The sequence below is a fragment of the Triturus cristatus genome, chromosome 6 (assembly GCF_964204655.1).
Source record: "Triturus cristatus chromosome 6, aTriCri1.1, whole genome shotgun sequence".
Lineage (NCBI taxonomy): Eukaryota > Metazoa > Chordata > Amphibia > Caudata > Salamandridae > Triturus > Triturus cristatus.
The window spans coordinates 325210438-325223341 of record NC_140589.1 but is presented as its reverse complement, the minus strand read 5'-3'; positions in this window follow the sequence as shown (position 1 = coordinate 325223341).

The following is a 12904-nucleotide window of genomic DNA, read 5'->3' as shown; positions in this document are numbered from 1 at the left end:
ATGGTTTTAAGAGTGCAACTGTGATGGACTGTATGGTTGGGTGAGTGTATGTATGGGTGTGTTAGGGATTGAATGTATATCTCAGTGGTACATTTGTGACTAACTACATATGTGAAAGGCAGTATATATGCGTGTAAGAGTGTATAAGTGGGTATATGTGAGAGTGTGTGATTGGGAGAGTGGCTGTATGGATGAGTGTGTGCTTGTATCAATGATTGTATAAGACCGTAAGAATGTGGTACTATTTTTATGAGTAAGTGAACTTGAGTGTGTATAACTGCATAGGTGAGTAAATAGGAGTGTGATTAATTATTTGCATGACTGACTAGGTGTGACAGTACCTCAATGGATGATTGGTGGTGTGTGAATGTCTATGTAGGTGTATAAATGGATATGATAGTCTTGTACGGAGTGACTGTAAGTATGAGTGACTGTACATGTGAATGAGTGGAGGTGTATGTAGACCTAAGAGTTAATAAGTGGGTATGTAGTTATTGGTATTGGAGTATCTATGGTTTTGAGAATGGACGTCTGAAATTTTGAGTTCGTGTATCAACGGTTAAATTAGGGTGTGAGAAGATGCAGTAATTTATCACATGGATGATGTCATCAGTGATGTCATCAGTGATGTCATTTGAGATGTCATCAGGGATGTCATCAGTGATGTCACTGACCATGTCATGAGAGATGTAATATGTGACGTCATCAGCAGTGCATTGCGGGGGCGCGAGTTATAGTTAGCTGAACTAAGTATAACAGGGGAATTTATAGGGTTTTGTACGAGGGAAATGTCCAGCTAACTATAACGCCCCTGAAACCTATGGTTTTTTCAGTGAATTTCTAAGGTTTTTTAAATGCCAATTCCTAACTATAACGCCCCTGAAACCTTTGTTTTTTTCAGTATATATATATATATATTCACTGAAAAAACCAGAGGTTTCACACACGTTATAGTTAGCTGGACATTTTACTCGCAAAAAACGAATGAAATTCCCCCGTTATAGTTAGTTCAGCTAACTATAACTCGCGCGCCCGCAATCCACTGCTGATGACGTCACATATTACATCACTCATGACATGGTCAGTGACATCACTGATGACATCACTGATGACATCTCAAATGACATCACTGATGACATCACTGATGACATCTTCTAGTGAGTATGTGTTTTAGAAAAATTTGAATATGTTTAATATATATAGGGAAAGGCCTGTTTAAGAATGAGCAGGTGTACAAGTGTGTAAATGGATGATTTTCTGTGGTGCATAACATGATTCTTTAAGTTAGTCATTAAATGTATCTTACTGCAGACTAGTGACTAAACTGTGTAAATGTGTGTATGTGTCTGTATGTTGGTGTATAACTGGCTGCATGGTTTTGAGAACAGCTATATGAGTGTCTATATGAGTTATTGATTGCTTGTGTGAGTATCTGTATGGGTTCATAAGTGTTTGTGTGGGTAGGGTGTGTGTGACTCTGGATATAGATGTGTGAGTGGGTGATTCTATGGGTGCATGGTTTTAAGAGTGCATCTGTGTTGAACTGTATGGTTGGGTGAGTGTATGTATGGGTGTGTTAGGGATTGCATGTATATCTCAATGGTACATGTGTGACTAACTACATATGTGAAAGGCAGTATATATGCGTGTAAGAGTATATAAGTTGGTATATGTGAGAGTGTGTGATTGTGAGAGTGGCTGTATGGATGAGTGTGTGCTTGCATAAATGATTGTATAAGAGCGTAAGAATGTGATACTATTTTTATGAGTAAGTGAACTTGAGTGTGTTTCACTGCCTAGGTGAGTAAATGGGAGTGTGATTATTTGCATGATTGAGTAAGTGTGAGAGCATCTCTATGGATGATTTGTAGTGTGTGAGTGTCTATTTATGTGTGTGTATAAATTCATATGACACTTTTGTATGAAGTGACTGTAAGTATGAGTGACTGTGCAGGTGAGTGTGTGGAGGTGTATGTTGACCTAAGAGTTAATAATTGGGTATGTAGTTATTGGTATTGCAGTATGTATGGTTTTGAGAATGGAACTCTTACATTTTTTGTCGGTGTTTCAAAGGTTATATTATTTTGTGAGAAGATGTGCTACTCTATCACACGGATGATGTCATCAGTGATGTCATCAGTGATGTCATTTGAGATGTCATCAGTGATGTCATCAGTGATGTCACTGACCATGTCATGAGTGATGTAATATGTGACGTCATCAGCAGTGGATTGCGGGCGCGCGAGTTATAGTTAGCTGAACTAACTATAACGGGGGAATTTCATTGGTTTTTTGCGAGTAAAATGTCCAGCTAACTATAACGTGTGTGAAACCTCTGGTTTTTTCAGTGAATTTGCAAGGTTTTTTAAATGCTAATTCCTAACTATAACGTGTGTGAAACCTATGGTTTTTTCAGTGAATTTCAATGGTTTTTTAAATGCTAATTTTTTTATTTTTTTTTATATTTTTGAAATATTTATTTTTAAAAAACTTCCCTATGTATACATTTATATATTATCTGTATCCTTTAATTTGGTGTGGCTTTTTTTTTAAAGTTTTTTTTAATTTAAAGTTGAACAGCATAGTTAATATCTTCTATTAAGCTATGTCCACTTTTTTTTTTTTTTTATATATAAATTCTTGGGGTGCGCGCTCAGAGCGCGCACCTAGTACGTTTGCGTAAATTTTTCATGAATTCCGGCGTACGTTATTTACGTACGCATACATACGTATTACTGCGTGCTCGGAGCGCGCACCCAGTACGCATGCGTACATACGCACGCTTACGTACGTCGTACGTACTCCACGCGGTATACTTCCGTATACGCGTAGAGTACGCGCGCTGATGTTTACACATACGCACGTGCTGCGTATGCGCGTTACGTACACGCATAGTACGTAAGCGCATACGCGTTCGCGCATGCGTAATTGTACCGTGCACGCAGGGAGCTTGCTCGGTGCGCGCATGTCGGGATATGTGATGAATAAAACAACACTTCTAATTGGTTTTCATTACTTTCAGTTTCAGATTGTTTCAACACCACACCCAATCCCCTCATGGCAAGTCATGTGATCCAGAAACATCACTTTTCATTGGTTCAAAGTACTTTCAGTTCCAGATTCTTCCAAAATCACACCCACCCCCCTCATTGTTAGTTCTGATTCCCTAGGAGAAGGAGCTAATCTGTGTGTTGAGATACAATGGCAGAGCAGCAGCCTCCTTCTGAGAGTGAGCAGGACACTCTTGAGAGACAGAGGCAGAGGAAGCAGAAAAGCTCCTTTATATGGCAGTTTTTCACTTTTCCTGAGGGACAAAAGAAGGTGAATGCACCAAAGGTCACCTGCAAACTGTGTCAGTGCGTCTTGTCACGTGGGAATCCTAACAAGAAGTATTCATACTATGACAAGACACGTTGAGAAAATGCATCCAGTGACTTTTCGTCGAGCTTCTGGAGCAAACCCTCCACCTGCTCAACCGACGACATCTGCAGCAGCTCAGCCGAGCACATCTTCGGCAGCTCAGGCAAGCACTTCTTCTGCAGTGGTGCCTTCACCTTCTACCACACCTCTGGATATTCGTCCTTGTTTTTTGAGGATGAGTACTCACTGCATGGATTGTGGTCGTCATATTACTTTGGGTGAGAGCAGTATTGATCTCATTCAAAGAAAATTTGGGGAGCATCCTTGCGAGAGGCCATAATTTCTTTTTTTTTTTTTTTCGTTTTTCTCTTCCTCTGTCCCTACATTAACTCAAGGGCTCTTTTTAGAGCCACCTAAAATCAAAACACCACAACTTGTTTTTTACAATCTATTTCTTTTTTATTTTTTAGAGTGCGCGCACCCAATGGGTTTAAAAAAAAAAAAAACATTTTTTTCACCTTTACTAAACCATCAGGAACTCCTTGAGAAAGAGAGGGGAGTGGCAAAGTAATTAAAAAAGAGATGGTGTACATTTCACAGATGAACGTAAGACAGTTTTCCTATTAAACTTTAAACTCTGCATCAGTATTTATGTATAGGTACCCAAAAAACATAATAGCTCATTTTAGTGTTGCATTTGAATTGGCTGTATTTACAAGGAGAGGAAAAGACACACAGAGAGGCTTATCCTCTCCTTGTAAATATGGAGGAGCACCCTGCGCCACTAGTACATCAAGAAAATTGACGTAGTGGTGGCGCAGGTGGCTTGTAAATGTGCCCCAGAGATGTTAAGGAAATTAAGGGTGAAACAGACAAATCAAGAGTGACAGATACAGACACAGAGAGCAAACAACTGAGAAGGAGTAAGGCAGTTAAAAAGACTAAGACATGTGGATACAGAAAAAGAAACATGGATGATAAATTAGTGATGGAGGTAGTAAAGGTAGGGGAGTAGTATAGAAGGAGTGAGGAAGTTACAAAAGAGTAGTAAAGCAGGAAGAGAGAGTGAGAAGAGAAATGAGAAAAGTAGAGTAAGGACAGGTCAAGAAAAGGAAGCATGAAACGAAACCAGTGACATATACAGATATGTTAAACTTACCTGACCATCAAAATAAATAATTTAGAATTAAATGTTTTTATTTAATTGCAAAGATAACTGAATAACATCTTCTAAATTTTCTTTCTAGTTCTGTAAAAAAGAAAAAAAGTATTAATATTCAACAATACACTTTATTAAACAGTACATGTTTTTTCATATTTAGCAAAGCAATTTTTTGCCCTTTTTTTGCTGTTTTCAGAATGTTTTGATTTTCACTGAAAATAGTGAAATCAATTGTATTCATCATTTAACAGTGGGCAAAAAAAAAACAATCTGAAAGATTGTTTAAAAAAGCCCCAAATGTATCCTCACTAAAACATACCTTAATATAAATGTTAAAAATACCTTTTAAGAAGAATAACAATTTCTAAAAAATAACGTCTGTAAACCTTGTTGCAAAAGAAAATTTTCCAAAATAATATCTGTCAAAGAAGTCAACAATTGTTGGTTTTACCTTTCCTTACGGCCAAATGATAAGTTTAAAATCCCTTTTGAGAGAAATATCCAATTTTAATCCTTTGAAATTTTAATAATGCTTTCTTCCAATGATGATGTTAGTATTTAAAATTTGGGTTTCAGAAAAATTAGGTAACAATTGGGTAAATCATAAGGCAAACGTTGCTTGAAAATCAATTGAGAATCATTACACAGTGTCCATCCTTTTTCACATTTAAGATAAACTGTGTAATGACCAGAAGTTATAGAAGGTCCATCATGAAAAATTATTACAACTGCAACAAAAGTTTTTCCAGATATTGATAATTGTTGTCCTGTAAACTTCTTTATTAAAGTGTCCAGTTTTGTTCCATCAGCTCTACAACGTTGCATCATTAAAATTACATACTGTCCATATTTCTTTAAAAATAACGTTGATAACATGTCTGATTTACATTGAGAACATTCCATGTTGTGATTAGCATCTTTAACTAATTTACTAAAAGTCACTGTTTTACTCTATGGTAATGGTAAATATATGAACCTTTCAGAATCAACATTACTACTGCTTGTGTTCCTACAGTTATCACAACAATGTTCCCATTTATAAGAGACACCAAATACATTTTCTACTTCTACCCGTTCATCTTCCAGTACCATCAGGATATACATCAAGAATTCCTGTGCATCTTGCTGGACATTTTGTGTAAACTGTGTACGTCCAGAACATACATCTAAAAGATTTCTAACATCAGAAGCACTTTCTATTTTAGTTTTATCATTACTCAGATTCTCATAGAGGAGACTCAGCAAAGAACAGAATCTTTTTTCTTGATTTAGTATTATCTGCTCTTGCAAACTTTCAAGATAAAATACAACATTCAGCACTACATTTGCGTAGCAGTTGACACCAGAGCTATTTTCAAAATGACAACCAACAACCTCTTCAGCATTGTCCTTTTTGCTTGCAGTCACATCACTATCTTTTTGTTTTCTCTTCTGTACACCCTCATTACAGATATCCTCAAATCTCCTTTTCCGACAAACAACACGTTTTTCAAACACAGGATACTGACCTAAATGAGGAGCATAGCTTCTTCTTAATCTATTATACTCCTTTACACAGTTTGCATCAGCACTTACTTTTGAGTCATCAAAGTCTATCATGAATAAACCAGATAATTTTTTCACGCATGATAAAGCAACATATGCCATACCTTCTTTAAACACACTAGATCCAATGTTTACAAAAGCACTATAAACAGTTAATCCTTTAAACTTGTGAATAGTTACAGCATATGCTAGAGAAAACGGAAACTGCTTCCTACGCACATATAAGTCTTTCACAAGCAAGAAACGAACTGAACAACGACAAATGTCTTTAACCTCTTGTATCTGATCAAATTTTATTTTTAAACATTCAATTCCAACTTTTTTCTGGTAATTAATAAAACCCACAACTCTTCCCATAGCTCCATTCACTAAACCTTTCTCTACATCCAAATTCCGTCTTAAAATTACTCTACAGTTCATACACACATAAAGATTCTTTTCCAAACCTGCTGTTTTAGAAATGTTTTTCTCCAGAGAATCCAATTTAGTACCCAATTTGCCTGTCAATATAACAGTTATTCGTTCATGTTCTATTTTATCCACAGCTTCCAGTTTTATAATCTCTTCATTTTCCAATTTCAAAAGTTCTTGATTGAATACAGAACATTCATGGAGTGTTGGCATTAAGCAGATTACAGTATTTTTTTCTGCAATGTTCTTGTATATTTTCTCTGGAACTATTTGTTCTGTTGGAAACAAATTACTCAGCAATCGACTCTGTAATGCCTTTCTGCCATGTTCTGTCAGTAGTCCAATTCTTATATCTTTCAGAATACTTGCATAGTCCTCATCATTGGCTTGCCTCATATTGGTAATGAGTTCCTTATACTCAAAATATGTCCCAATATTTACATTGCCTATACTTCCTAATGACTTTTTTGTGTCTTCATGTGTAAGTGTATGGAATACCGGTTGTCCTTTAACTGGAGTAAGTTGCAAAAGATCTCCAAAAACTATGACATGTTTTGCTCCAAATAGGACGTCAAAGTCTGTCTTCAGAATTTGCTGCATTCTTAAATGCACAAAGGCAAGCATTAAGTTTGATACCATGCTTACCTCATCAATAATGAGTACTTTCATTTTCTTCAATACTTTTGAAACTTCCAAGCATGCTTCTCCTGCTAGTTTGTGGTACTGTATTTTGTTATCATGCTCTACTGGTAACATTAGCAAACGATGTAAGGTAACTCCTTTGATGTTATACGCTGCTAACCCAGTTGGAGCAGTAACAACACAAGACAAAATGGAATCCATTTTCTTCTGTAGCTAGCTTCTAATTACATTAATTAAGAAACTTTTTCCAGTTCCTGCTTGTCCACTTACATACATTCTCATTGGTTCAAAAGATGTGCATGAGCACTCTTTATTTTCATGTAGTAATCCGTGATCAATTTTTTGTCTGACTTCTTCATAAATTTGTTTTTGTTCTTCATTCAGTTGCTCCTCCAACAAAATCTTCCTGAGCTTGATTCATAGTTGTTTCCACTTCGTTCATGGATATTGCTGCTTCATTTTCGATGATCGGTTGTCCTAAAGGATCTTGACTGAATGTCCCAGAACTTTGACTGTCTTTAGAACTGTCTCTAGCTACTTCAGCTGCAATTGTTGCTTCTTGTTCAATTTCTTCATTTAACATTTGAACATAAGTTGTGAAAGTACTGCATTCAACGTTGTCTTTGTTAGCATTGAAGGAATCTTCATAGCTCTGAAATTCTCCAAGTAGTTCCTCCTCTGTACGCCATGGTTTAAACAGCTGCAAAAGTGCCAAGTAGTAAAATTCCTTTTTGTCAGGAGTGTCGCAACTCAGCTTCCGGTGATTTATCAAACTTCCTTTTGTTTGCTTCACCAAACATCCTTCCTCACCAATGACTTTATATTTTCCATTGTTGATATCTTCTGTGACATTCCGTTTAAAAATAAAGTTCTGCAGCACTTCATAGAGACACATGTTCTCAAGGTGATGACTTCTTTGTGGGTAATATGTGTCCAACATGTTTGTTCTTAAAATGTCTGTACTTTCTGGTTCGAACTCTGCTAAATATTCAATTTCTCGAATAGATTTCAGAACCCGATTTCGCATTCCTGCAAGGCCTAAACTTGCCCAAATTATTCTTCTGGATTTCGAGTACAGACTTGCAGATGATAACCTATCTGAGCATTCGTAGGATCCAATTTCTCGATGCGATAACATCTTTAAACTGAAACTGTATAGCTTCTTACTGACAGTCTTCTCGTGAGAAATCTCTTTCCACATTTCCTTCAATTCCGTTTTCTCAGATTTAGTGATGTAAGATGTGACATAGCGAGCAACAGCAATAGAATTGTCAGCCACATACTGTATATCCATGTTAGCATTCCACGTGGATAAAATGACTGGGTTGTAGTCATTTATATATTTTGACTCTTCTTTTCTTCTTAGGTTGTAGGTATTTTTCGGAGATTTTCTTGTAATGGTATGTCGCACAGCTGACATAAAACTGTTTACTCTTCCTTTTGAAAGAAAAGGTCGTGGAAATCCAAATCGACATTTTGTGTAGAATTTATCTTTACTCTTGTACTTCCGTCGACAGTATTTTCCACACCGATGACTTTGGAATCATAAAACTTGCTCTTTTAAATTTTTCTCTTCTGTGCTTTTAGGTATAGCACATGTTGCATATCCTTCTGAAACTTAAAACTGCATCATCAGAATCTGTTCCAAATTTTGGAGCATCCTTGATCCACAACAGCATATGAATATGAGGAGCACCTCTGGCTTGGTACTCTTTTCTCCAAAAGAAATCCACAACTTCTCCAAGAGGTGCATTTTTTTTATTGCAGATGAAGGACATCATAGCCTCAAATCTATGATTGAAATATCTGCAAACATTAACCGGATCCAATGAGCACAATTCTCCTGCTGTCTTGTATTGGATGTTTTCAATATTTGAATTTGCCTCTCGAAGAAAATCCAGAAGATCATCCCAAGCGTACTCAGCACAGCTTAGGGTAAGGAACCATGTAGGAGTTCCTAAATTCCGTAACATACATTTCAGTTCTCCATGGCGTCGGTACCAATATTCATTCGTCCCACGCTGACAAGCCATCAAATTGATCAATTGAGATTCCAAATGATCATCTCGCTGTTGCACTTTGTTCATAAAATCCTTTGAAGTCACATTACATAGATGTACTCCAGTTTTCAAAATGTGATTTACTGCATAAGATAGTGCTGACAAGTCACTTTCAAATAAAAGATGGAACAAATAAGGAATACTTTGACGAAATCTCGGATCTTCAGCATATAGTCTTGTATTCCGATACTCAGAAGCAGGAATCTGTACTCGACGTTCATCATATCGTCCTCCTTCTCCTGTAGGAAACAGCTGGGAAAAACAACGAGCTTCCAAGCTCTCTTCCCATACACTCACGGGAGTTCCTTGTGCTTTCTTCATCTGAAACAGATCCATAGCGTTTCCCATAACTTCTTTAGAATGTAGAGGATGTATGCTGAAATGTTCATAAATTTCTTCTTCTTTTGACTTATCCACTTTTTCAAGTTGCCCAGTTGGTATTCCTGTGTCTTCTAGTATTTCTTCTTCATCCATATAAATGGCTTCATACCATTTATTATTTTTTTTCAAATACAAATTTGCTCTTTGTACTTTTCGTACATCCACCAGCTCCTGCCAAATTTTCTTATTCTTTGTAGGTACACCATTAACCAGAATAACTAATGGTTCAGTTTCCAAAGTATCTGCATCTATTGTTTCCATATTTATTTTCAAATCTAATGGCAAATAGACAACTCTTCCTTTTAAACCTCTCCGTAAATCCGAAGGAGGTAATTTACCAGTTTTTGGCTCCATACGCACTATGGTCTGAAACGGATGGACACATTGAACTCATACGTATTTAAATCAGAAAGTTCTGGAGGAATATCAACCAATTCTAAATTATTATGTACAGCTCTAGCTGGCATTCTATTTTCTTCTAACTTGTTATAACAGTATTTACAAATACGCTGATCTTCACCCAAATCAAAACAATTTTCCAGAAATATATATGTTGCAAAATCTTTCCACTTATAATTATCTTCATTTTCACTTTTTTTATACAGATCAACATTCCTTGTTTGATTTTTGTAATGGCTTCTCCGGCAACATATACATGTAATATTTGGTCTTTCATTAGAGATGATAGCAAATTTTGTCATTTCATCATCAAAATTTTTACTAACAGTGAGTTCTACATTCTCTTCCACATTTTCATCAATAACTGTATCATTTTCTGCACTTTCTTGTTCTAGACCAAAGTAACAAAACTGAATTTCATCAGTAACCTTCACTACATCTGATACAGATCCACAGAACAGAGCATTATTCAACTCATTTAACTTTAGTGCTGGACTTTTAGCAAAATACAATGTTCTCACAAACTTTCTCATTTCAGTATGATGAACTGCCAGCATCCTAAAATGGTGAAAAACACTTTGACACACTTTCCGAGATAGACAAGCCAGAGAATGTCCTTGCAAACCAGTATTCTCTCTCACTCTGCATGGATCTAGTCTTTGAAGCACCTTAATCTTCTGTTTAACACTCTTTTTACTATATTCTCTTAGAAAGTCACGTAATTTATCAATAGATTCCTGACGCACTGTACAAATACTACTACAATTCCAAGTGTACACTGGGGCTTTAGGACGTCTTTCCATAACCTCATCAGCCATCACTTGTTCCTCATTTCTTGGAACCATTTTCTCCTTTTCCATTACACACCCATCCTTAACTTCATATGCTCTACCATTGGTGTCAACTGCATGCAACAAACTATTACTTTGAAGATAACTCTCTTCATTAAAAAAATGGTTCAGTACTTGAACTATGCTTCCATTCTCCTAAGAACACTTTACAAAAGTTTTTTTTTTTACTTCTCTTTTCCTTTTGCTTTGTGACTTCATTGCATTGACTAATTTATCTAATCTACGCATCCTTTTCAAAATTAAAATGAATAGTTTTTTTTTATTTCTAATGCCTTGGTAACAATATTTTCAATTAATTTCTTTTTCTTATAAAAATTTGTTTTTTTCTTATATTTTTTCATATCCTTCAGCAAATTTAACATCACTCTTCTCTGAAACATTTTTCGACGAATGTTTTTAAAATCTTTTTTCCGTGTTAAGTCACTCTTCTTAACTTCTGAGTCTATATTAGCATTTTGTTTTTGCTGTCGACTCTGTTGTTGTTTTGTACTTGAAACACTGTTTGAATGTATCTTCCGATCATTTTTTTTTTTTAAGATATTTTTAAAAAAATCTTTAGTTTGCTTACCAGAAGACTTTTTCTGTTTTCCAACACGTGCTTCGCCTCCTATTTTTTTTTATCAGTCGTCTTCAAATATAGTTGTTGTTTCTTTTCTTTTGTTTTTCTTGACTTTATAGGCATCTTTATATTTTTTCACTGTTGCTCACCAATACCTGCAAAAAACTAAAAAAAAATACCTTTATGTAATTTAAATTCATTACATTTTTTTTAAAAAAACTTTTCAAATCCTATCACATGAGCTGATCCTTTGCTACGAGTCAAACTCTTACAAAATAGAAGAAACATGAATTAAATCTCTGACAACAATTCCTGTGTCCACACAGACTCATGGTCTGATTCTAGGCAGAAAGCGATATTTCCTTTGGCAATTTGAAAGCACATTTACTACAGGGGTAGAGCAAGTGATAATTACTGTAACAGACTGACACATGTTCCTTCTAGTTTAGACAGGCAGAAAGGAGCACATGTCCTAACAGCTCCATGAGACCATGACCATGTGTTACAGGGTGACTGATTAGACTAGAGCAAAGGAAATGAGCCTTGGTGATTTTGAATCTGTTTGCGTTACACACAGCTATCTGAAACAGCACACAGAGCTGACTAATACACATGGGAGTGTAGCAGAAGCTGCTGCGTGTGTGCAAAGAGTGTGTTTCTGGAGACTGTGTATTGTCAGCTGCAACGGACATCTGCATGGAGTCTCCCACAACTGCATGAAGAGTACAGACATGTGTTTAAGAGTACATGTGTGGTAAGGGTTAATTGGAGTTTTCAACATGTAGGAACCACCTCAGCCATTGCAAGAATTGATGAATAATCTACCATGCTATTTTCAAACGTGTTTGCATTTGCATCACATTTTTGAGATACTGCTTTCTGCTGATTGCTAACCAACACATTGGAAGGAAACAAGCTGAGCCTTTCCTGAATGTGCAAGTTTTTCTGATCAACAGCAACACAAATGAAACCGCTAACAACAATTCCTGTATGCACACAGACTCATGCTCTCATTCTAGACAGAAAGCGATATTTCCTTTGGCAATTTGAAAGCACATTTACTACTGGGGTAGAGTAAGTGATAATTACTGTAATAGACTGACACATGTTCCTTCTAGTTTAGACAGGCAGAAAGGAGCACATGTCCTAACAGCTCCTTGAGACCATGACCATGTGTTACAGGGTGACTGATTAGACTAGAGCAAAGGAAATGAGCATTGGTGATTTTGAATCTGGGGAAAGGCAAGCGTGAGGTGGGGAAATGCAGCAGCTGGAAAGCCAGAGCACCAGGGAAGAGAAGGCTGGGCATATATGATTGGGAAAAGAAGAAGTGTAAGGGAGAACAGCGGAAAAATGGATGGCCAGGAAGGAACACGGTGAAAGAGGAACAGCAAGAAAGAGAAGGTTGGACCACGAGAGAGTAGCCAGAAGATTTAAATACCCCCACTTTGAATCAAAGTCAAGTCATTGCATCCCTCCCAAGAAAGGCTCTATTGTCTCTTCCATCAATGCAGCTATCCATTCACAATTTCAT